Source organism: Equus asinus, chromosome 2 (assembly GCF_041296235.1).
Source record: "Equus asinus isolate D_3611 breed Donkey chromosome 2, EquAss-T2T_v2, whole genome shotgun sequence".
Classification (NCBI taxonomy): domain Eukaryota; kingdom Metazoa; phylum Chordata; class Mammalia; order Perissodactyla; family Equidae; genus Equus; species Equus asinus.
In genome coordinates this window covers 85,156,993-85,182,592 of record NC_091791.1, presented here as the reverse complement: position 1 = coordinate 85,182,592, position 25,600 = coordinate 85,156,993, and positions in this window count along the sequence as shown.

Sequence of the window (25,600 nt, the reverse complement as noted above, 5' to 3'; positions counted from 1 at the left end):
CCTTGTGGGGTTATTCTGAGTTTAGATCAGAGTTTGATGAGACAACACATGTAAAGTACTAGGCATACCATGTTCAGCAAGGTTGTTCCCTCTTCTTCTCTGATCCCTATCCCCCATCTTTCTCTTGTCAGGCTGGGTGCAAAGTCTATGCCAACAAAGGTGTATCCTGAGCTGGTAGGACTGCAAAAGGAGCTCAGTTATTAGCTTCGCTAGTTACTGCTTTCAGTATGGTGGATGGACCGTTGACATGGAGGTGAGAGCATTCAGTGCACGGGTCAGATCATCCAAAAGAGACAGCTATTTTTAGACAGTTATAGAGATGCAGTGAGGCTAAAGACAAGAGGAAAGAGAAAATGTCATATTCTTGCAGGAGACAAGAGACAATAATTCTAATTTTGATTCTGCCAGAAACTTGTGGTATGTTCTTGGATCAGTCTGAGCCTCCATTTCTATCTCCAAAATGAGAGAATTTCATTAGATTAGTGGTTTTAAATGTTTTTGGACACAGAGCCTTTTCATCAATAAAACTTATGACCCCCAAAGCGCATTAGTTTCATGAAGCATGACAACTTCGACCAATTCACAGTGGCTGTCCAGGGCCTAATGGAGAAAAAGATTCTATGGCAAGAGAGAAATCTGTGATGAATTAGCAACGTCAACCGGGGGCACAAAGGGCAGGTGGGCCTCCCAGTGAATATCATCCTGTCTGAAAGACAAATATGATAAACAGATAAAGGGGAACTCTTCAGGCTCAACCAGGCAGAGAGGCCTGACACCAGGTTACTTTCTTTGGCAAACCATCCTGCTATATGATCTTAGAATTCCTCCTAGCCTCTTTTAGTCTCTATGATTCTAAATCTTGGAGGTAAAATACTAGAAAACTGCATAGTAGTTAAGATTTTGAGAAGAATTTGACAGCTAATTACTAAAATTGTCCCAACCAAACTCAGCAGAAAAAATTGAGACTAATATCCTTTGCATTGGAACATTAAGCCCAGCCACTACAACATCGTTTTTGCTTAAACCCTCACTTTAATTGAGAGATGAGAAATAAATTAGGCTTTCAGGAAACAGAGGTTAGTACCAGATCATCATATTTGGCTGTGGAATGTTTAGTCTTCTCTTGCAGGCACCTGCTTCGTGTAATTTACTGTCTTGTGGGATGTTTTAATAGCCTTTTTCTAAGGGATGAATAATGTCCCACTGTATTGCTCCAGGAGCAAAAAAAGGCCACAGCTGGGCAAGATGCTTAGCAACTTTTACCGTGTTGAAGACATTTGCCAAACTCAGCAATTTGAAGCAGTAGAAATCCATCACTGGGTTCATGAGGTGCCTCAGCACCAACTAGGATGGGGACTGTCCTCCAGTAGGGAGAGAAATACCCTGCATTAAAGTCCAGGAAGACATCCGCCTAAATGCTTGCCAAGCCTCCAGCGCCTGGCACTCTCAGGATTTGGTACAAGCTCCTTGCCTTGGCTATAAAGTGTTGGTTTAAGAGAACCTGCAAAAGATGAAGGGTAAGTAACATTCAGTAGCCATCCTCTCAGACGGCTGCAAATTGTATTTTAACAGAAAAGAAGAAAAACAAAAGCTAGCAGATGAAGAACAGTCAACAAGGTAAATGCATAGTTTCTAAGTATAGCAGAAACTTAATTGTAGAGAATGCCACCTCTTTCATTAAGTTATTTCCAGTGTTTATCTGGAAAGGGTAGCTCCAAACCTATTAAACTACTCATCTGTGTTTCCTTTCCAAACCTCATCTGAGGTTTGCTGGACTGGACAAATGTAACGATCTTATGAGTTTGTTAGGACATTAAAGTGTAAAAAAAAAGGATTACTATATAAACTAAGGTACATTCTTACCATGGAATATTATGTAATTGTTAAAGCAATATATACTGACATGGAAACACCTCCAAAATGTGTTCTTAAGGAATGAAAAGCAAGTCTCAGAATAAGCGTGGAAAGATCCCATTTATATACAATGTATATGTAAATCTAGAAAATGATTGTAATGCTAACATGATCACTATGGAGCACGTGATACAAGGGGAAGGTTCCTCTGACTCTATACTTGTTTGTTTTCAACGAATAGATATTTGTGTATTATTTCATAAATTTCAATCGATGCTTAAAATAATAAAGGAGGAGGTTTAGATTAATTCTGTTTCTTTCCAGCTTTCCACATCTATAAACCCGTGTAAGCATCAGTGGCTGCTGCTTCCATCTGCTTTCGTCTCTGCAGAGACAGACAACAGGACTCTGGTAGCATTAGACTTTCTGACTTGAGGCTACATCTGATCTGATAAAAATACACAGATGCTTAGCTCTCTTGCTTTAACCAATGGCTTCCAGAGTAAACCAGTTGTAGGTCAGATTGTAAGATAGTAAACTTACCCTGGCATAGATCAGGAGATAGCCCACAATGGGGTGCCTGCAGGCTGAAGAGAGTGTTGACTTTGGCTTTCCAGCTAGATTGGCTGTGCAAAACGTGGATCTGCCAAGAGGAAAACACGGGCAGGGGAGTGTAGAGTGCTTGGTGGCTCTCCCCACCTGTCCTTCAGCCCTTTAGTGCTTAGAGGACAGGTGAGTTAGCAAGAGAATGCAGAGCAGCTATGTCTGTGTCTAAGGGAGGGTCTTAGATGGTGTCACTAGAAATCTAGGCAACGCAGAAACACTGGACCCAAAATGTACACAGATCGTCTTGGTTAGGAAAGTTCAGTTGCAACAAACAGAAAACTTCTCAAGGAATCATTTCACACTCCCCAGTATAAAATGTGAGATTACATCTGGGCCACAGAGAGAACAAAACTGGAACATGAAAGTTAGGAATTGGGACTAGCTTTTGTCTCTTTCTCCTTCCTTTCCCCTCATTATCACACACACACACACACACTCCTCTCTCTTACTGCTTCTCAGGGGCCAAGTGTTCTTTCTCTCTCTCATCCTTACTCTTCCTCCCTTCTGTCTGTTCATCCTTCTGTCTGACTCTCTCTCTCTCTCACTCAGCTGACTTCCTCTGCTTTCAGAGTCCAAAATGACCTTTCATATCAGATATGCACCATTATCTAACCAACTCTGCCTTTGATATCCCAATTCTCCACGAGAAAGAGAAAGGTCTGGTTGTCTCAGACCAACCTAGGAATTGCGCCCCATGCCCAGACCCCAGGTTCGGATGATCACTCCTCACTTTAGTAGCAAGAAAATAAGAAGAAAAGCAAGACAGCAAGAGCTTCTGGCGGGTTGGGCACAGACTGTCTGGGAAGGAGACAAGAACAGGAGGATGGCCATCATTAGAAAAGGGCTGGATCTGGTGGCATGACCGAATCTCAAGTTGAAGGAGCCTTCTCCATGGGCATCCCCTACATGAACCTCCTTACGGTTGTAATTCAGCCTCTGCCAGAGCATTTCAGAGAGGGAAGGCTCCTTGCTGCAGCTAATCCCAGTTTTGAACAACTCAAACCAGGCCATGCTCTTGGTCCGGATTCTGAGCCCTGCCTCTCTACATCCGCTACCCTTCATTCCGGGCTCCCAGTTGGAGTGACGAGTCTTGGAAGACTCAGCAGGGGCATATTCCTGAAAGTTCTCTTTCTGCAAATCAGTGTGAAATCAGCAAAGAGCAATGCCCTCTCTGTCCATGCAGGTCTTCTACCTCCATATTCTGACTCCATGTGTCACTTGGCGGGATGTTGGTTTAGCTGCTGAACTAGAATTCACTAACTCATACATTCATTCACAAGTATTTATTATGTCTACTATGTGACAAGTACCACATCAGGTACCAGGCATACAGTGCAACCAAGAGACATGTCTCTGCCCTCAAGAACTTGTGGTTTAGCGTGGAGATGGGGGTTAGGAAAAGAAGTGCATGCATTCTCATCACTGTGATGAAAGTGTTGTGACAGAAAACCCAGGGAGCTATGAGGTTGTAGAAGAGGAAGACCAGCCCGGGCTGGGTGATCAGGGACATCTTATCTTAGGAAGTGACACTGAAGCTGAAGGACGGTAGCGTGAGGGAGACGTCAAAGTGGAAAGGGAGGCTATCGCAAGACAGGGAGGAGCATGCGCAGGGCCCAGAGACAGCAGAGGGGTTGACCAATTTGAAGAATGAAGAGGCCAGTCTGGCCGCAGGTAGGTGAGTGACAGGGAGAGGAGAAGGCAAGGAGGCCACAACCAAAGCATGCCAGGCATGGGGGGAAGAACAAGTGAGAAACAGTTACCTCAAGTGGCAAATGAAATGGCCGTATTTTTTATTTTAAAAGCTCAGTCTCTCTGCTCTGCGGAGAGTAAATCAGAGGGAAGGAAGAGCGGGTGGCGGAGAGCAGGTCAGAGGCACTGTGGAACTCCGAAAGAGAGATGGTGGCAATGTGGACCGGGAGGGTGGGGCAGGAAGGGCAGCAGAGTTGGAAAGACGTCAAAGGAGTCGATAGATTTGAAGTCCATTTTGAAGGCACCATTAGAAGACTTGGCGATTATTTGAAAGGGTAGGGAGAGAGGTGATTCTTTGCAAGTCATATTTGTCAAGATGAAGAACAATAACACGTTGGAAGTGTCATAAACTCAGTGTGGGACCCAATATGTAAGAGATGCTCAGGAGACAGCCAAACAGAGATGTCAGGACTGCAAACCACCGAGGCCAAAGTCTGGAGTAATTCTAACTAGAGTTCTGTGGGCAGCCTTGATCAGATTGCTCACAAACAAACTCTATTCCAGTAAGACTCTCATAGATAGTACAATTCCTCACCCTTTTGTAACCATGGAACCATGACAATCAAAATGCAAGCAATTGTTTTGTGAATAAAGCATCTTGAATCAATATGTTTATCTTTGGCATTTGGGGAAATTAAAAGTGTCACAATTCAGCCATCATGTTATCGTGGTGCTACAACTGAGTTCCGTTTTCCTCCTTGCTCACGTCTTTGCTTGTTGTACTCTGTCCACGTGAATGAGTTTGTGGTGGGCTCTCGGGCCCACTGGGGGAGTATGCGGTTGTTCTGTGGCAGCTTCAGCAGGACGGGTTTATAATTAGGACCCCGTCTAGGAATTATGATGCATGTCAGCCTTGCTCTGATCATGAATAGTGATACCTTCAAAAATAGTAGATCAAAACCCATTTGCTTCCAGCAGCCGCGTAGGGCAAGGGGTGGTCCTCAAAGTCATGTGCCTGTAGGTCAAGCCCGAAGCCCTCAGAGGCAGAGCAGAGAGGACATATACGGTAAGGGACAGAGGTGGGCAGAGTTCAGGCCTTCTGCATTTCAGACCATTTACCTCACATCACACTGCGCCTCCTTTCATGGCAGCCAAGTCCACAAAGAAGGGGAGTTCAACTACAGCCAGTGGTGAGAGTCTTAGAGCCTCCAGGAGCTACCCGCAGATTCCCACCTGGGGTGGGTCCAAGAATTTACATTTACAGTGACGAAAGGTGATTCCAATGCAGGGAATTCTCAGTCTTGTGATCTTGACTTGAGCATCTCTCCATTTTCCCTGGTGATGCTAGTTTTGACTGGCTGCCAAGGTTTAGGTGACCTGTCAAACTCTCACGTGTCCCACTGCCCCCTGTCCCCAATCACCTCGTTAATTGATTTGGTCTCAAGGTCCTTGGCCCAAAGAAGCCTCTGACTCCTCCTTATCTAAGCTCTGACTGGCCTCACTGTGGGACAAGCAGCTTCTCCAGGGGTCTTATCTTTATTCATGCGCACACACACTGCGGTTAACAGACTTGGAGCCCTGGGCCTCAGGGCTTTGCCACAGCCCAGTTTCACAGAGGCCTGTGTGACTTGATGGTGGATCCCAAGGCCACCTGCCAGCAAAGGGAAGAGTGAGGGTAGAAGGGCGGCTGCAGGTGGGTGCGATGGGAGGGCAGGAGGCAGGTTGGGGGGCCATTTGTATAGACGGCTCCCTCCCCTAAGACTTCCCTCAAGGGGCTGCCCTGTGCTTTGAGGCTCCATGATTCTACTCAGTGGCTCCACTACCACACCCCAGTGACAACCCCAGCAACAATGGCATCCACTCATCACAGACAGCAGCTTCTGTTCTGAGGCTCCAGTTTGGATGAATGTGCTAAACAGCCTCCGGGGAGGAGATTTCCAGTCAATGGAGGAAAGCACACTGCTTCTGGCGCTTGGATTGGCCTTGCTGCTGTTTTCAGACAAAAGGGCCTTCAGCTGGGGAGGGGAACAATGAAGAAGAGTGGTCAGCTTCTGTCCTGGCCCGGATTTCTAAGACCTCTCACTGTCCTTCTCTGGAATCATCACTCAGATGACGTCCACATGGCTGAGGTTTTCCCCACTAGTCAGACTCTCTTTCATTTGGAAATGTCATCCAAAGAACTTACAGATCCAAAAGGCGGGTTCACAGGCTGGCCTCTTATCAGGCACACACATTTCTGGATGTGTGCTAGGCTGATAGGAATGGTGCTGGCTTTTGTACATCAATCAGCTCAGAACTCTGGGTGTAGAGGAAAGGCCACATCCAGGCAGAGGGGACATTGTCTGGGAAGGCAGTCGCTATGCAGATTTGTTGCCGCAAAGAGGCACTGGGGTTGGTGAATTGACCACCATGCTCAGTCTATCCCCATCCCCCTCCAAGAACCATTTGGATGAGGGATGTTGACTTACCGTAACAAAACTCACTAGAAAATTAGGTATACAACCAGAGTGCCAGTTTTCAATTTTAGAATGAGAAATTTAAGTGTCTGGTGGACCAGATGTTCACATCGACCCAACTACTAACACTTTCTCTCCCTGTGGGCAAGTTATATGGGAAGTAAATATGAAGATGTTGTTTGGTGAGAAAGAGCTAAATCAGGATGGAGATATAGATATAGATATAGGTATAGATACAGATACAGATATAGATATAGATATAGATATAGATATAGGTATAGATACAGATACAGATATAGATATAGATATAGATACAGATACAGATACAGATATAGATATAGATATAGATGTAGACATAATTTAAAGATATTCAGGATTTGCTTTAGTCAGTGTGGTAAGACACAGACCCAGAAATGACTGTGAAGGAAGGAAACTTCTTTTTATACTCACAGTTCCCTAGAAACAGGAGGCACAGCATGCCGTGCAAGGCCACATGGGGAAGCAGCAGTGTTGGTCAGCAGGCAGAGGGAGGAGGGGAAATGTGGGGATGAGCCTTAACTGTGGCTTCCAGGGGAAGGAATGGACAAGGCAGGGTCAACAGGCTCAGGATTGGCTCGTTTGTGATTTCAGGGTCTGGGGCAGAGGGGCTGTCCCTGGTTGTCTGGTTCCTGCCCTGGGTGATTGGGGCAGGTGGATAGTGGCCCCAAGTGAGAGCCCCGTGTAGGAGGTGGTTGGAGTGTGGCCTCTGAACTTGCCGGTTTGTATTTTAAAGGTACACTTGCAAATGAATTGTTTGTTATCCTTAGGAACTGTCCAACCCAGGGAGGGGCATTCCCTCTAGGGTTACCAAGGCACCAAGATGTCAAAGCATGTGAAGACAACAGAAAAAGACGTGATTGCTACCATATATAATTTACATATGTGTGTATATAAGAGATTTGAATGCCTGTCCTACCCATGTTCTGAAGGACATGGTCCTTGTTTATAGAGCTGATACATCTAATTAGGACATAGACCACTCTCTTTGATCTGGTAGATTTTCAGTTTCTTGCAAGAGACTTTATGCAGCTCAGTTCCAATTGGTTCCGTGCTGATTTCATGATTTGAAGGACATTTTTCCAAGAAGCATCTTTTGGCTGCTTTCACACAGCCAAAAAAGAAAAACTGGGGGACTGATTGCAATACGTGATTTCTTAGGCAAAGATGTCCCAGACTTAAACCAGTTCCCACTCTTCCAGGAAATATCCCTTATTACTCTCCCCAAGTGTCGTTCTCAGAGGGGAGTGGAGAGAAGGGTCGAAATGAAACCTCCTCCTTCAGCGCCTGTGAATTCTGAGAACATCCTAGGGAGGCCGTGTGTCTTCAAGGACCTCTGGCAGACACGTCTGTGGTGTACACAGTTCTAAAACCCTCAAGAGAAAGTCAGTATGAATCACAGGGCAATGTGTGTATGATTCTAGCAATTTCCATCTCACAATTAGGTCCAGTTCTACAACACAGTTTTCAGGTCAGCATTTTGCAACTCAAAACACAATTTCTAATAGGAACAATGTTAGAAGAGTCATACTCCATGTCTTTTCCCAAAACCTACTTCCCTTCCCCAAGAAGACCCAGCTCTGGAGATGAGCAGCTTATGCGGGAATTGTGCAATTATCTGATAGATGAAAATACAGGTGCAGAGCAAAGCAGCCAGGGCAGTGAGACGATCAGCGCAGAAATATCCAGGGCGAGCCGGAAAAAGCTCCACTCACAAAGCAAGAAGAGGTAGCAGTTGGCCACTATGCGCAAAATAGGCGTGTGAAGATGTGAAAATGGGGGTACCTTTTGTGGGGCTTGCCCTCGCACAAGTAGGTAAGTCTTACGTTTATCATGCCACCTTCCACGTAACCTGTCAGCATCCACGTCCTGTCTTTCTAGGCTCGCCACTGCCCACTTCAGCACCAGTTATACATCAATTAGCATGAGTTTTGGCTCTACGTGACAAAAAAACATAAATAAGCTCAAACATACTTATTTCTCTCTCATATAAAAAGGAAATTCTGTGCTGGGCAGTGCAGACGGGTGGTTCCACCGAGTCCCCAGCACCCGGCCTCCTTCCAGCTCTTTGCTCTTCCAGCCCGAGCGCTGGCTCATTGTTCCTTTTCCAAGCTGGCCTCTGTGACTCGGCCACAGCTGGCTGAGCTCGGCAGCAAGAGAGTGGGAAGAAAGGCATCTTATTCTCCCAGATTGTCTCCTCTTCCCTCGCCCATCTCATTGGTCAGAACTTAGTCACATGGCCACAACCAACGACAGGAGAAATTAGGGAAGAGTCTTTGTCTGGGCACGTTGCTGCCAGGTGAAATCGGGGCTCTGCTCTAAGGAGGACGGGGGATGGTTGACGTGGGCACCGAGCAATCACTGCCACAGTGGGCAGGTGGCTATGAGTACTCAGATGACCATCCCTGGCCGCAGCCCTGGTAATAGTAATAAGTGCTTTGGTCAGATTGACTGTGTTTGTGCAAAGTACCAGGCTAAGTATTGAAAGTACATTCTCTTCATCCTCATGGGGATGCTATGAATTAGGTGATTATCATCCCAGGTTAGTGAGGTGGAAACTGAGGCGGAGGGAATGCACCAGTAGACGGCAGAGCTGGGGTCTGAATCCCACGGATCTAATATCTTTGCCCCAAGACCAGCAAATGTCTGAGACTGTAGTGGGGTTGGCCTGTGGGGGCTTGTGGCCGCCCAGCCCCTGGCCATAGATGAGTAAGCCTCCCATGCTGAGCTTGGACTTGTTAGCACTCACGACGGGGCCTGCCTCCTGTGGGGCGGCTGGGTGGAGGCCCCCACTTTCAAGTCTGCTTGCTGCAGCTTTGCTCTCATTAACTCACAGGGGACCCTCTGTCAACCCCACTTCCTTTGAGTGTCAGCCATTGGTGGTTTCAATTACGCTGTTCTCGTCGCGGGCACAGACAAGGCCACCAGGAGCAGCAGCACCTGCCAAGTTAGGAATGTGCTGCTTTGCCAGCAAGTGTCAGAGATCAGAGCTGGGCATGGAGAACAGGACACAGAGCTGGAGTGGAGACCAGGAGGGCAGGTGGGGGAAGGCTGACCCGGGCCCTCGGGCCCCCTGCCTTTTAGACAAGCTGATCGATAGGCTGGTGTCTGGGAGGTGGACAGACCCGCCGCCACATGCAGTGGTGCAGCTGGAACTGGAGTGCGTGGGCCCTGAAATCCAGTCTGGGTGCTGCTCGCTTCACTGTGGGAATGGGCCAAAGAAGGGAGCTGTTCTAAACGGTCCAGGTGGAGGGGCATCTTTCCTTATTCATCCAACGATACCTCAGAGGCCAGCAGCAGCCTTGGAAACAGGTGTGGGTCAACCAGAGGCAGCTGCTTTCTCCCAGGCGTTGCCTCTGCTCCCTGACCCACCCCAACACACACACACAGATGTCTCCTGGGGGACGAGTCAGAAGCCCACATACGAGAAGGGGCCTCATGGGACCTGTGGGGGGCAGGGAGCCCCTTCCCAAATGCCATCTCCCGAACAGGGCCCTCTCTCAGGACTCATATCCCAAATTCCGCTCCCTCTGCTGGACCCCCAGCTCTTCACCTGCCCTCCGCGTGCTAACGGGTTCTAGTTACTCATGTGTCAGCCTTAACTTCCAAGCGGGTTCGTGACCCCGTTTGCCTTTGCATCCTCCAGAATATCCAGCCCAGTCCTAGGCACTTAGCTGGAATACGACGAGTACTGAGGGGTCCCACTACCCTTTCTCTGGGACCTTGGCTTTTTTGGGCCTTCACAGATCTTCACTGCCAAATGGAAAAGGACTGTGCTGACTTTCCTTGTACCCCACAAGGATAACATGATGATAACACACCTGAGCTTGCTGGGAAATTTTACTCAAAGACCTCTTATGACTAGTCACACATTTTTAAAGGCATTGTCTCATTTAATCTTCACCACAGTATCATGATTTTTATATTGTTATCCTCACTATACCAGTGAGGAACCAATAGATCAGAGAGATTAGGTGATTTGTCCAAAGACACACAGCAGAATTGGAACTCAAGTAGTTTTTACCCCAAAATTCACATATTTCCCTTTTTTTCTCTTTCCCACATAGTGTTATTATTTCAATTCACAACAAAACTTTTATTGAATATCTAGCATATGTTAGACACTGTGGCAACACTGATAAAGTTTAAGAAAAAGAAAACTTTACTTTTCTTACAGTAATTTTGCTTATGAATTTGAGCAAAGATCATCTGAATGAAATGATATAGTTCTATGAGGGCTGGCAAACACGTGATCAAGCACAATGGCCTCTAGAAGTTCTCTCACCAACAGTCCACAACCTATGATTAAAAACAAGCAGACTTCCCGCAGCCCTGCCAACGTCAGGGAGGCAGGTCCCCGTCCCTCCTGAAGGGCACAGAGCCGGTGTGCACAGGCTGGAGTTTGCAGGCAGGAGCTTGGTCTGAGATGAATGTGGCTTGCTGGGTGTTTGCACAGTTGCCTTGGAAAACTGCCCGGGGCGGCTGGCTCTACCCAGAGCTGACTGGTGGAGGGAAGATGGTGCCCAGGCTCCACCTTCCCTCCCACCCCCAGCTCCTGTCCCGCCAGAGCACACAGGCAGCGTGAAGGGAGGGGGAGGGGCCCCATCCAGGAAGTCGGAGTCTTCACCAAGGGCCTGCTGCTTCCTTGAACCTGAGTCAAGTACAGCCTCTGGGACCTGGGAGCTGTGACATCCAAGTAGCTCAAGTCAGGAAGATTTCTTCTTGCTTCTCAAAGGAACAGCCAGGCCACCTCTGGCTCCTCTGCTGGGCTCCAGGCCCAAGGATGGGGGCCAGCTCCTTCAGTGGCTCCCCAGGGGCCCCATGGGTTTCCCAGGGCGGGCAGCACACTGGGAAAAGATGCACGGGCTCCCAGGGGCTGTCATGTACTCCAGGCTGGGCCTGGTCAGAGGTGACAGTATTTGTGTGGTTGTTGCTCCTTTGACATTTCCCATCATTCTAAACTTTACCCAGGGAGCTGTTTTCCAGAACAAATAGCAACTGGACTCCTGCGTTAGGTGGGGCAGGCAATGGAGATGGAAATCTGAGCCAGAACTGTAACTCACAAAATTGCACTGGAAGGAGCTGTCAGCCTGTTGTCAAGCTGTTTTATGGAGCCCGAGACTCTGTTGCTAAGTGGTCGGCCACACAGAGCTTTGCCCTCCTCCTCCCACCTCCCGTTCTCATGACCCCTGGCAGCTCTGTGGAGACCTTGACAGCCAGGAGTGAGCCCATCAGCCTGGGAACGAGCTCTGGGAGGGGCGTTGTGGCAGAGAGTGTCAGTCCAGGAGGGTGTGAACCAGTCTGAACCCAGGAGTTCCCTCTCCGGGAGGCCCGGGCTGGCTCTCCACCTGGGGAAGCTTGTGGGGGACAGCTGGCTCCTGCGGGGCCAGGAAGTATAGAAGCTTGGCTAAGCTTCCCCTGCAAGCCCCGCTTTTGAAAGCTTGTTCTCTTACTCAGACGTGGCCACATCCGTCTGCCCCAGGAGTAGCCACGTGTTTTTCTGCCTTCAAGATCTTGAAGGGGAACTAGTTTGGAGGGAAGGAGAAATGCTTGGATGCAGTCTTGGGTCAAGCTGGCGCGAGCTTGCCATTGACCAGTAGCCAGGTGTCCAGGCTGTGAAACTGAGCACCGTGTCAAACGTCCTTGAACAGCAAAGATGCAGGATGAAATGGCGGCGAGATCTTTGGGAAGGGTTTGGAAGAGAAAGCAGGTGTGGAGAGCTGCAGAGGGAAGGGGTGAAGACCCACAGCAGACTCTGGGGGCCTTACCTGTGCAGGTACCACCAGCTCCACAGGGTTGGGGGGAGCTCACTAAGTTGGCAGCTGACGATCAGTTTTCCTGGACATTTGAGGGCCCAAGAGTCCTCATTCAGGAGTGTGCGTGGGAGCTCCCTTCCGGGCTGCTGCTTTCCCACTCCCTGCGCTCGTGCGGGTGCACTCACACACACACACACACACACAAGCACATATGCGTTACATTGGGATCTAGGTATCTGTAAGCTATAGACCAGGGCTCTCCAAGTCACCTAAGTAATTTTAAATTTCCTAGTAGGCATATTAAAAAAGTGAAAGGAATAGATAAAATTCATTTTAATAATATATGCTGTTAACCAAATATATCCACAATATTGTTTCAACATGTAATCAAAACAAAAATGATTAATGAGCTGTTTTACGTGTCTTTACTTACAGTCAATCTTGGGAATCAGGTGCGTATTTTCCACTTACAGCACATGGCAATTTGAACTAGTCCCTTCTCTAGTGTCCCATAGCCAGGGTGGCTTGTGACCATTCCAGGGGACAGTGCAGCTGTAGAATGCAGCACAGTTTGCCCGCTTTCCACAAAAGCAGGCTCTGTGCGAGAAAAGACACAGTTAAGGAGGCAGGAAAGCTGGGTCCCCTCTGCCACTCAGTAGCTGTGTGACTGTGGGCAAGTCACTGTGGGGTGAATAAGCCAGACAGCCCCTATGTCCTAAAACATCTCCCACTGTCACCACAGGGTCACGGGTGGTCTTCCTGCCAGAATACGAGCCTCTCAGGAGGGGATCCTATTAACTGTGTGTGCGTGTGTATGTGTGTTTATGCACGCATGTTTCAGGGACAGTGTGGGAGGAGCCGCCTGGACCCTAGAAATGTGGTCGTGAGATCGGAGCTGGTGGATCCAGGAAAGGGTGGATGGAGGGACATCATCCTCCCAAGAGGAAGAGACTTCATTTATAACGTCTAAGAAAATTCAAGGTCAGTTAATGGAAACGACAAAGGAAAGGTCATTCCTGGTTGCAGTTTTGGCGTCAGCGGAAACTGCAGGTGCTGTGGGCTGGGGAGAAAGCCAGCCTCTGCCAACAGTTAGCAGGGGACTTCACTGACGCCTCCTGCAGTTGCTCCTTTTAAGTGCTCATTTTGAGCGCGTGGAATAGGGCAAAAAGGAGAGAGGAAAATATATGCTATGATTCACCAAGAAATGGCACTAAGCTGTGACTCTGACACCTGCTGGGAGGACAAACGAGGGGCAGCCTGGCACGAGTAAACTACCTGGAGAAGAAGCCAGGAGAGCCGAGTCCTGATGCTCGCAGGAGGTCTCACCCAGACAGGTCACTCATTCATCTGCACCAGATTCCCGCCTGTAACGTGAAGGGATCAGACCCAGGAGACACCCTGGGCTGGACAAACTCGCACTAGAACCCAAGCGGCCAAGGCTTCAGGACTTCCCACCATCGGTGGTGGCCCCAGAACATCTCTTCTCTTGGGCTCAAAGAGGGAGACAGGCGCTGTATCTCAAGCTGTGGTCCCTCCAAGCCCATCGCTCTGTGTTTACTTGGGATGGTTGTGTGGAGGGAAGAAAATTATAGGGAACACTCAGGGGTGTGCTGGAAAACCAGCTTTCCTGAAAAACCAAAGCCCTGATTGGCAGCATGACGTAGACACTCCTACCATGGCCCATTTCAAACTACCAATGGCACAAGAAACAACTCGCAAAATTCCCAAATGTTTGTCAGTTGGCTTGTAGCGGGAAAGGCAGGCACCCAGGGCAGTGTGGTGAGATTCAATTCCATCCTGGAGGTGGAAGCTGATCTGTCATGGTCAACATCAGGGTCAACTTCACAGGTGTGCAACCTGTGCAATGGCATAGGGGTTAATACTCTGTGGTCAGCGTCTTGAAATTCTTTAAGTTTTAAATTTATGTTTTGTAAGTGAAGTCTGATGGGACAATGGGGCATGTGCCGTGGCTGGCTTGGCTCTGCGTGGTCCTCCCATGCCAGCTCCCCTACCCACCGCACCCCAGATCCCACCTGGCCTTTCCCTTCACATTCCCACAGCAACCACTTCCGTCTTCCCACCCAGTGGGGACCAGAGCACTGGCGCAGGGGGAGTCGAAGCTGGCCTTCAAACAGTGACCATAGGAGACCCAGTGCGGGCCAGCCTGCTGCTCACCCCTGATCCAGGTACTGAGGGTGTCTTGGCCCAGAGGTTGCAATCTCTGGGGGTTGCCATGGGCTGGGCATGGTACCTCACTGTGGTTTCTGGAAGAAGGGGGTCCCTGATGAGTCCCAGAGTGGGGTCCCCAGGAGCCTATGAGGGTCTGCACTCACCCAGCGGACATCCTTGTGCCCATGAGGGCAATGTTAAATAGAAATAAAAAATACTATGGCAGGTAGTAAGAGAGAGAGAACGTGAAAGAAAGGAAAAGTTCTGAATTTTAATATCTTTAGCAGCACCTTCTCCCTGCTGTTTGAACAAGGAGACCTGCGTTTTCACTTTGTTCGGGGCCTGCAGATCCTGTGGCTGGCCTGGCGAGCACCTGCGGTGGGGCCCTGACCAATGAGGAAAGAACAGAATTCATTAGGCTGAGCTGCTTTCCTTCCCTTTTATAAGACCTCAGGTGCACAGAATTGAGTTGACCACTCTCCCAAGTTCAAGGCAAACTTAGATCCATGTAAGGCCCCTCTTTTGCCTTTTTATTTAAAGTTACGTTTTTTTCCTTTAGCCCCCATCCTCAACCCCTCCCCATCCTCACTTAGCATCCACTTTCATGAAGTTCATAGAATCGATGCAATCCGTCCTCCATACGTTAATTCACGCATATTTATATTTACAGAGAATATACTTTGCTGGTTTGTGGTGTATTGTTTCAAATCACATCTAAATGTTACTGTGATAGAATTCTCCTCCTTTTTCCTGCGTTTGCACTCACCACTCCCCGGCTCTCTGCAGACCTAGTTCATGCCTTCTGATTGCCACAGGCAGTCTCCGGTGTGGACTGCGCAGCATCTGACTTTCCTTCTTCCGGTGACAGACACCCAGTTGCCCAACACTGTATGATCATAAGCAGCACCACGATGAACAGCCTCGGACACGTTCTCTTGTCCACAAATGTGCACGTTTCCTTTGATATATACGTATCATACATATATATGAGAAAAAATGTGCAGTGTGGTACTTCCCTCCCAAATTTCACTAAACACTGCCTGGCTGCTTTCTAAATGGCTATACTTGTCCCTCTTCCAAGTAGCAATGCATGAGGGCTCCCATTTCTCCCACATCCTCGTCATCAATTGCTATTATCCAACTTCTGAGTTCTGGCCAATTGGTGCGGGTAATTTGTATTTCTCTGCGATTCTCATTTGCGTTGTTCTCATTGCTAGCGAGGCTGAGAATCGTTTCAGACACTGTTAGACGTGGAGTTTCTGCTTCTGTGACACACCCACTCATAAATGATGCCTATTTTTCTATTTGATTTATCTTCTTTTCCAGGCTAATTTGAAGAATTTTTTTTACACATTCTAAATACTAATGTTTATCAGCTCTAGAAAGTGGATATAATTTATCCCAGAAAATATTTTCTCTCATCTCTTAACTTTGCCTCTGATGCCAGTTATCGAGCAGAAATCTTGACTTTTGAATTAGTGAAGTCACTCCGGCGCATCCCTTTTGTGTTCTGTTTAACAAGCCTTTCCCAGTCAAGGTTACAAGGATATTCTTCTACGTTTCTTTCTAGCTTTATAGTTTTCTATAGCTTTCAAGCTTTCTTCTAGTTTTGTAGACCTACCTTTTATATTCAGGTTTGTAATGAATCTGGAGGGTTTTTAAAAAATTGTGCGAAGTAATGGATTGGCTTTCTACAATTCTACACATAAACAGAAAAAGTAGGAATGAGCATCAAAGAACCAGCAGAGGGTCTGGGATTAGGATAATGCACCAGAGGGAATGACAGAGTGCTGAATGACTGTAACAGCATGGAATTTGGCAATTGGACAATCCCACAACCATTGCTATCCAAGCTAAGAATTCCTAGAGAGGGATTACCTCTTATCCTAAGCTTGATTTGTACCCAGTTCTTTGTCCCGTTGGCCTATATTCTATTGTCCTTTGATGTATTTAGCTCTTGATGTGAAGCCAAGGAGGGGTGCCAGGGCTGCCAATCCCCTCTCCATGCACACATACACACACACACACGCGTGCACACTAGCTGTGATCCCTGGAGGGCTGCCCTGTCCCTAGCACAGGCTGGATTGTCATTCTCCATTCTTCATCCTTTTGACTTTTGAGGACACAGTCATTGCGATCGGCTCGTCTGCAGCGGCACTGGACCATGCACTCAGTCATGTTCACGTTGCCACTGCGAAAGGAGGCCTAGCAAGGAGCTGCTGCATTATTGACGGTCACACTGACAACAAAGATCTCCTTCTCCCGCTGTTCCACTTGTCCCCTTGAGTAGGCAATCATGAAAGCTGTCAGCAAAGAGAGCTGAACTCAGGTGGCCTCAGCTGTGTCCTGGTTGGGAAGCCGTGTACTTGCCGTGGCCTTTCTGAGCTGGACACTGAGTTCCTTCCTCCTCCTTCCAGACATCCACCAGCACCTATTACCTGGTGAGAGTGTGGTAAAGAGAAGCCAACCATTTGAATAAGGACGTGGTAAAGAAACTCCCGTGCCAGTCGGAGTGATGGGGTTGTGAAAATGCAGTCTGATAAGCATGATCAGATACGCGGAACAATACATTGACCACGGACATTTGTTGAGCCCTGGCATGTGCTGGGCAGCGTTTTAGGCTCTGGGCCACAGCCATGAACAGGATGGGGGTGGGCTCCCAATCTAGAAGGGGTGTATAATGATATCAACAGCAGTTACTTTTGTGCCAGCTACTTTTCCAAGCGTCTCACTTGTCTGTACTCTTTTAATCCTCACAAGAGCACTATGAACAGATGCTACTACCATCTTTCTTTTATAAACGGGGAAACTGAGGCACCGTGAGGCTAAAGCACTAGTCCACAGTCACACAGCTCACAAGAGTCAGAGTCCTGGACTTGAACCCAGGCAGTCTGGTGCCCGAAGCCCTAGGAGAGACCTCTCAGAAAAGACTTGTGCAGAAAGGAGGCCAGAGGGGAACATAGACTATTTTCTAGAATTCAAGTGTCCTTGTGGCATCAGTGCCAAGATAAAGGGCACCAGGACAAATTTTAACAATTTGTTCCACATCAATGGGCACACCGTGATCTCAATTTTCAGTGCAAGAAACGTGACCTAGGCATTTCCTCTGTTTCAGACGATGTACTAGCTGTAAGGGATAGAAAATGTGCTGCCAAGTAAACAGGTGGCACTTAATAAGTATTTGTTGGATGAATGAATGATTAAGGGAGTAACTGATTAAATGAAGAAGAATACCTCTTTTTCAGGGAGGATGGGCAGGTAAATGATAACCTTGCCGTCTGGTTGACCCATAAAAGGCACTGAAGTCCTGCAGAAGGGCTGTGACTGTGATGTCTGGACAGGGACGAGTCAGGAGAGTTCATGTACCAAGTTGTTCCTGAGCATGGTTTGGAAGGAAGAAGGTGAGCCTGTCAGGTAGAGAAGGTGGGAGGGAACGTGCGAAGGCACCAGGGCTCAGACGGAGGGCGGGGTTTAGGAAGCCAGTGGGCGTTTGAGGAAGGAGGTGGCACAGAGGAGATGGAGCTGGTGAGAGATGTCAGGAGAAGGCTGCGCTTTATTCTAAGGCACAGGGTAGCCCCTGAAGCATTTCAATCAGAGGCTTGGCAAGGGAAGAAGGATGTTTCGCAGCACCCTGCTGCCTGCAGGGTGGTGCCTGGGGGGTACATGGGGGGCACAGGGTGCAGGGCAGAGCCCAGCAGACCACTCAGGAGTTGGGCACTAGATTCCAGGTAGGCAGTGGTGAGGGCTGAGGAGAAAGGATGGAAATTGGAGGTATTTAGACCGGTAGAACAACCAGCACCACCAGAGAGTATCTTGGTGATGGATTAGCCGTAGCCAGCAAGGAGGAGCTGTGGCCTACACTGACTTCAGAATGCTGGCATAGGTACCAGGTGGATGGGCATCACTCACTGAGATGGAGACAAGGATGCAGGGCGTGAGCTGTCTGGAGTGGGAGTAGAGGATGGTGTTGGGTTCCCTACCCGGCATTGATTCTCTCCTCCCCTTCAACACAGTCCTCTGAATTTGGCCTGGGCAGACCCCCTTCCCTATGCTCCATGTGCTTTGGGGAAAGCTGACCCCAGTCTCAAGTTTCAGGGGGAGCTCTGAAAGGCTTAACTCAATCCCTTGCCTGCTATGATTGGCTCAGAGATGAGGATGCGGCCCAAGTCACCCAATCAGAGAAAACCTTAGGGCTTTGACTCTTGGGGCAGAGACATGCTCTCTTCCTCTCTCTCTCTCTCTTTGTCTCATTCTGGAGGTGAAGAAGAAGAAGGCAGGCCATCATGGGAAGCTGGGGCAGCCACGCTGGGCGAGGAGAAGAGTCAGCCTTACGATGAAGCTGCGCTGGCGAGACGGAGCAGAGAAATGGAAAGGAGCCAGGGCCCTGGGAGTGTCACTGTGCCACCAGTCGAAACCCATTCTGAAGCCTGCCCGACCTCGATTCCCTGTTCCATGAGCCAAAAATTCCCCTAGCATTCAAGTCTGTTTGAACTGGGTTTCTGTTAATTACAATTGAAAGCATAGTAATTGACACAGGAGAGCAGACTTCTGGTTTGGGAATCTCAAGCTTGAGGTGGGAATTGAAATAGAGATGGGGGTGCCATAAGCAAAGGTTCAGCCACAGGTAGAGAAGCTGTGCCAGCTCCTGTAACCCGGAGGCAGTTTCTATCAGCAGTTGCAAAACCACCAGAGGCTGCAGGAGCAGGCTCGAAGTGGGTGGCTCCAGAAGATCCGGCCAAAGGAGAAGTGAAGAGAACTTGGTGGGGAGCAGAGGTCAGAGAAGCAGCATGGCCAAGCATCCTGGGAAAAGCCTGGAAACCCAGTCAAGTTCATGAACTGCTCTGTGCCCGTGGGTGACACATAGGAAATTTATAATGAAAGGTGACTATTGTTATTAAAATTGAACTTTTTTTTGGCAGCTGGTAGGCCACTGGTGGCCTTCATGAGAGCCATCGGGTCAGGAGGAGTGGTGGAAATGGAAGCTGATTACTGGGCATCTCAGGTGGGCATGCAGAGTGCCAGTGGAGACAGTGGAGACAGCCAGTGGAGATAACTTTATCATAAAACATAGATCAGAAAGGGGAAGAAAAAGGCCAGTTGTTAGCAAAGGAGTTTGTCAAGACAAGAGAAGGTAAGCAACATTTACTAGCTGAATTGAAGGAGATAGAGAAAAAGAGGGTGAGGATACCAAAGGGAGGTGGGGATGGAGCTCTTAAAAGGGATGGTAGAGCATGAGATCAAGAGCCTGGGAAAGGCATCGGCCTTGATTGAGAGGAGGAACCGCTCATCTTCTGAGATGGGAGAAAGGAGAAAGGTGGATGGAAGAGCTGGTTTAGCTAGCATAGGCTGACGGAGGGACTGGGGGAGGCAAAGGCTGGAAGTCGTGGTCAGAGTGGGACATCAGAGCACACAACTTCAAAGGCGGAGGACGTCAGGGGAAGACAAGACCAAAGGAGTGGCCTTGGCAGTGGGGAGCTGTGGTGGGGTGGAGACGAACTTGACAGGAGACAGAGGTAAGGCCAGTCCGCCCTGCACCCTCCCCAATACCCAAATGCATGCACACCTTCCTTCCACCCTCCCAGAACGCAGCCTCCCTCTCTCTCATCCTACCCCTTCCCACTCCTCACACAAATAGAAAAACGCATCCAATTAGCCTTTTAGTTTGAAAATGCATGGATTGGGGCTGGCCCCGTGGCTGAGTGGTTAAGTTCGCGCACTCTGCTGCAGGCGGCCCAGTGTTTCGTTGGTTCGAATCCTGGGCGAGGACATGGCACCGCTCATCAAACCATGCTGAGGCAGCGTCCCACATGCCACAACTAGGAGGACGCACAACTAAGAATATACTACTATGTACTGGGGGGCTTTGGGGAGAAAATGGAAAAAAATAAAAAATCTAAAAAAAAAAGAAAAAAAGAAAATGCATGGATGGAAAGGGAAGCACTGAGGACAACTGAGTGTGACGGCTTAGAGGACCTCCTGTGAGGGACAGCCGCATTGCTGAGATCAGGGACTCAGAAGTTTGACGTCCCGTGTATTCTGAGTCCCCAGTGTATAGACCAAGGCACAGTGTGCAGGGGTGGGGGGCCCCGGGAGTGAGCAGAGGGAAGTGGTCAAGGCCCGACCTTCCCATTCTGACTCAACTGGACTCCCTCTGGTCTCTTGAACCACAGGTGGCTTTCCACCTAGCCACACAGCACAGACTCTGGGAAGGGGGAACGGTTAGCTATCAAATCAGCTGGGCCTGGTCAAGGCTCCACCCCCGCCAGACCACTGCTCTGTTCTCTTCTTCCAAAGTCTGGAGAACCAACCTCCAAGCCAAATGCACTTAGCACCCAGCCCAGCAGATGTGAGGACCCCACCTGCAGAGGGAAAAGAGCCAGGCGCTATCCCCCCAGAAGGGAACTGTCTCAGGTCCTCCCAAAGTCCACGTACCCCCTTGTACTGCTCCCCTGAGCATGGACTCTCATCGCGGGCTGGAAATTTCAGCCCCATCTAGCAGAAGCGATGCCATAGAAGCAGCTTGGAACCTTCGCTGCAGAAGAGCCGGCTGAGCTGCAGTGTGGGTATCAGGCTGACCCAGTTGGCCCAAGCCCCACGCACTGCAGATGTGATTGAGCTGCCTGGTGTGGAGCAGCACAAACAGAAAATCGCCTGCCGCTTGTTTCTGCATCCCTGGAGGGGTGCGGGCACCAGGGAAACGGGTTCTAGACGCCTGCAGGAGCCAGGCGCAGGCCCCTAGATTGCTTTTGTTTTGCCATGTTTAAGAATTTAATACTTGGAGGGGAGGGAAATGCTTTCACTTGCAGGCGTTTACTTTGGCAAGGGAGATGGGCTGGGATCTTAAAGTGAGTTGGTCCTGGCTAGGAAAATGCATTGTTGGGTTTCCTCCTCCATTCGCGGCTCTGAGGATGCTCCAGCCCACTCTGCCCTGGCTTGGTCATCAGGGAGCCCGTAGCTGGGACTTCACTGATGCGCTGGATTTTCTAGCAGGAGAGGAGGACCTGCCATCCAGAGTCTCCCCTCTGCCTCCTTCCGCGCCCAGCCTCCCCTCCTTCCCCCCTGGCCCTGAGTGATCCAGGCAGGTCAGGGGCTTCGGGGCGCTCAGTGGCTGTTGAGGGGGTGGCCCAGGTTCGTCCCACCTGCCTGGGAGCAGTGACGTGGCTCCCTGCCGCTGCACACCTCAGCTGCCCTGGAGTTCCCAGTTAACCGTGTGTCCCGCCTGCCTGCCACAGTCAAATGAGTTTCTGCTGCTGCTGCTGCCCATCATGTCCCAGGAGACACATGCACAGGCTCATTTATGAGTATCTGCCCGAGGGTATGGTTCCCACCAGCACTGGGCAATTTGAAAGCAGCCATCTACGTAGGCATTTGTGGGTTTGAATAGTGAAGTATCAGTCCATCGTCTTGGTGCACTCTGGTAGGAAAATAAAAGTCTTTACAAAGATACTAATATTTTGTTTGATTCCCGGCACCCACAATGAGAGATGGTGTTAACTTCTCTTCTCTTTTTTTCCAGTCATGCCTGGAAAGAGGGCTTGCTCATTGTGCTGCTCTCAGCCACAAGGTGGGAGATGAAATGAAGACCAGCTGAATCGTGGAGTGAGGTTTGGCAAGTGGGTGTTCCTAGGATTCGTCTTTCCCAAAGCCTTCCTCTCGGCAGCCTCTCCTCTCCTTTCCCTCTCACAGCACTTGGGCTGCTACTTGTGTTATACACTCCATGGTGAATCGTGAGTCCTCTGTTGATAGAGTGTCTCTCCGACTGGCCACCGCCTCCTTAGAGACTCACTCAAGCTGTATTCCCAATACCAACGCAGTGTCTGCCCCAGGGCAGGTGTTCAGTACAGTCTCTGGGTGAGAAGGAGTTGAGGGCGATAGGGACAGGAAGGAGACGTTATCATCGGGGGCACCTGGGAGTGATGTTACAGTGGGGTATGACCAGTTCATGTCACTTATGGGACAAACCTCCTACAAGGACTAAAATCGTACTTGAGAATATTGTCCATGAATTATCTAGATCCAAGACTCTGCTGAGAAAAAAGTCTGGATAGGAGATTTTTCCTTCTAGAGTTTTCTGATATTTGACAATACATTCTAGGCCCAGCTGTCACCCTTAAAAAGCATAGGCTGTGGCCACCTGGTTCCTCACAGCTACCACCCAGGTGGAAAAAGGGCAGAGAGCATCTTTAACAAGCACCCACCAAGAGTCCTTCTCAATCTTCTTGCTTCTCAGGCCCCTTCTGTCTGCCCTTTCTCCTAACCTCAACATGAGAACACTTGTGGTGAAGGACAGCAAGGATAAGCAATCTGTGGGGGTTAGATATCCTGTCCAGGCAACTATTTAAGATAATTTACCTCTTAACTTCAGACTGATTCATGCCCTAAGCAGCGAGGTCAGCCAAGATCATGCGAACACTCAGTCTACTTTCTCTTCCTGCCAAGTTTGGCGAGCTGAAAGGAAGCAGCATCTTAGGGAGTGCATGTGAAAACTCTGCCCTCTGTTCGCGTAGCACTCAAGGGTACAGAGGGACATCTCTCAGTTCCCTAATAGCGAGCAAGGCCTCACATGAGCCCACAGAAGTTCTGGGAAAACATAGAAAGATTACTTGATTGATAACTGCTAACGGCACCAGTTAACTATGACCTTTCCAGGTAAAGATGCTCACGAGTGAGTCAACATGACGTCCCCAGAGGCCCTGCATGGAACTGGGTGGGCCCTGACCCAGCGTCCTCCATGAGCGTAAGTTCTGTCTGCCTCTCTCACTGGGCTCTGTCAGATTGTCTGCAGGGCTGGGCTGGACCTTTCTCCTTTTTGAAGAACATGAACTGGGCAACGCTCCTAGTACCTCCAAAACGGTGATGCGGGGTGATGGAGGGTCCTGAGTCCGACCTGTTCTACACCTGTGCCTTGATTATGCTCAAGTGTTCCATGGTCAGGGTGGAAATTACCGTGGGAGCCAGGCTGGAAGCAGGTCCACTAGGGTTGAGTTTATCATGGAAGGCAGTATTGAAAAAATAGTTTCCCCAATAATTCATCTCAAAAGTGTCCAATGATGCCTGCATATTTTTACTTCTGTGTTGATTGTCCTAACTGGACCAAGATAATCAAATCTTGAGTACAGATGTCCTAAGCCAAAATGCAGACAGTGCCATAATTCACAAGCTCACCACTTCCCTTGATATGGTTGACGAATAGCCTCATCTCAGGTTTATGTTAGAACCTTGGTCTCGCCTGAGTCCCAGGCCTCAGCCCATCTATCTGGGCTTTAGTCTTCTTTTTCTACCAAGTGAAAGGGTCGGTCCCTTCCAGCTCTGTGGTTCCTCTTCCTTCCAGTCAGTAGCAGCACCTTCTCACGACGGCCTTTGTTTTTCCCTCTTCTGAAGTGTTTTCTTGCTCAGGGTTTCCAGGCTTCCAAATCCTCAAGCACCGGAAGCTATTCATCTTTAATCCCGTCCCTGCCGCCCTGGGGTCTGATCTCACTCCTTAGCTCATCCAACCTCACGCTCCTGCCAGATGCTCCAATTGCAGAGCGAACTGTTAAAACTGAGGGCCTGGAGCAAATATTTCAGAGTCTTTCTTCCTCTTCTATGCATTAATTACCAAATTAATCACTCTTCAGAGAGCACTCTTCTTTTCCCCCGTTGCATCTCCTGCAGGCCTTCAGAGCAAAGCCTCTCAGAATGACGTCTCTTCTCTCTGAATATATGGCAATGGATCAAAGTCTGGCTGCTCTGGAACATCCAAGGAGTACTTCAGTGATGTTTTATATTTTCCTGCACTTGTTCCAACAAGTCTTTATTTTTTGCGAGGTTAAGCTTCCTGGTTTCTCTGTGCTTATCTATCTCAAATCCCCACAAACAAACTCGTTCAGGTCCCCATCCCTATCCTTTTAAAAGAACTTAGTTTTTCATTGTGGTGAAATACACATAAAATTGACCATCTTAACCCTTAGTAAGTGTAAAGTGCAATGGGACTAAAAGCACATTCAGGCGTGGGCAGCCATTGCCATCAGCCATCTACAGAACTGTTCCATCTTCCCAAATTGAAACTCCACACCCATTAAACAACAGCTACTCATCCCCCTCCCCCAGGCCCCGGCAACCACCATTCTCCTTTGTCTCTGTGAATCTGACTACTTCAGGGACTTCATACAAACGGTATCATACAGTATTCGTTCTTTTGTGACTGGCTTACTTCACTCAGCATGACGTCTTCCAGGTTCATCCACGTGGTAGCATGTGCCGGGATTTCATTCCTTTCTCAGGTTGCATAAAACTCTACCATATGGATATAACACATTTTGTTTCTCTTTTCATCCATCAGTGGACACTTGGGTTGCTTCCCCCTTTTGACTACTGTGAATAGTGCTGCTGTGATCATGAGTGTGTAAATACCTGAGTCCCTGCTTTCAATTTTTTGGGTAATGACCAGAGGTGTAAGTGCTGAATCATAGGGTAATTTTACATTTAATTTTTTGAGGAACCACCATTTTACATTCCCATCAACAACGCGCAAGAGTCCCGATTTCCACAGATTGTCACCCACACTTACCCCATCCCTATCCTTTTCACTTCTAATACAGTTCACCACAAGGCATAATTCAGGAGGGAACAAGGCCATGCACGATGAAGCCTCAGAGAAGAATAAAGGCAACAGGTTTCTATCAGAGCCAAGAGTTGTTGTAAGAGGGCCGGGTAAGTCAAATTTTCCACACAAGAATATTGAAAATGGTCACAGGGGCTGGCCCCGTGGCCGAGTAGTTAAGTTCGCGCGCTCCGCTGTAGGCGGCCCAGTGTTTCGTTAGTTCGAATCCTGGGCGCGGACATGGCACTGCTCATCAGACCACGCTGAGGCAGCGTCCCACATGCCACAACTAGAAGGACCCACAACCAAGAATATACAACTATGTACCGGGGGGCTTTGGGGAGAAAAAGGAAAAAAATAAAAAAATCTTAAAAAAAAAAGAAAATGGTCATATATACTGGCAAATACTTTTATAAATAAAATGTGCACCTACAAGTTCCACATTCATATCC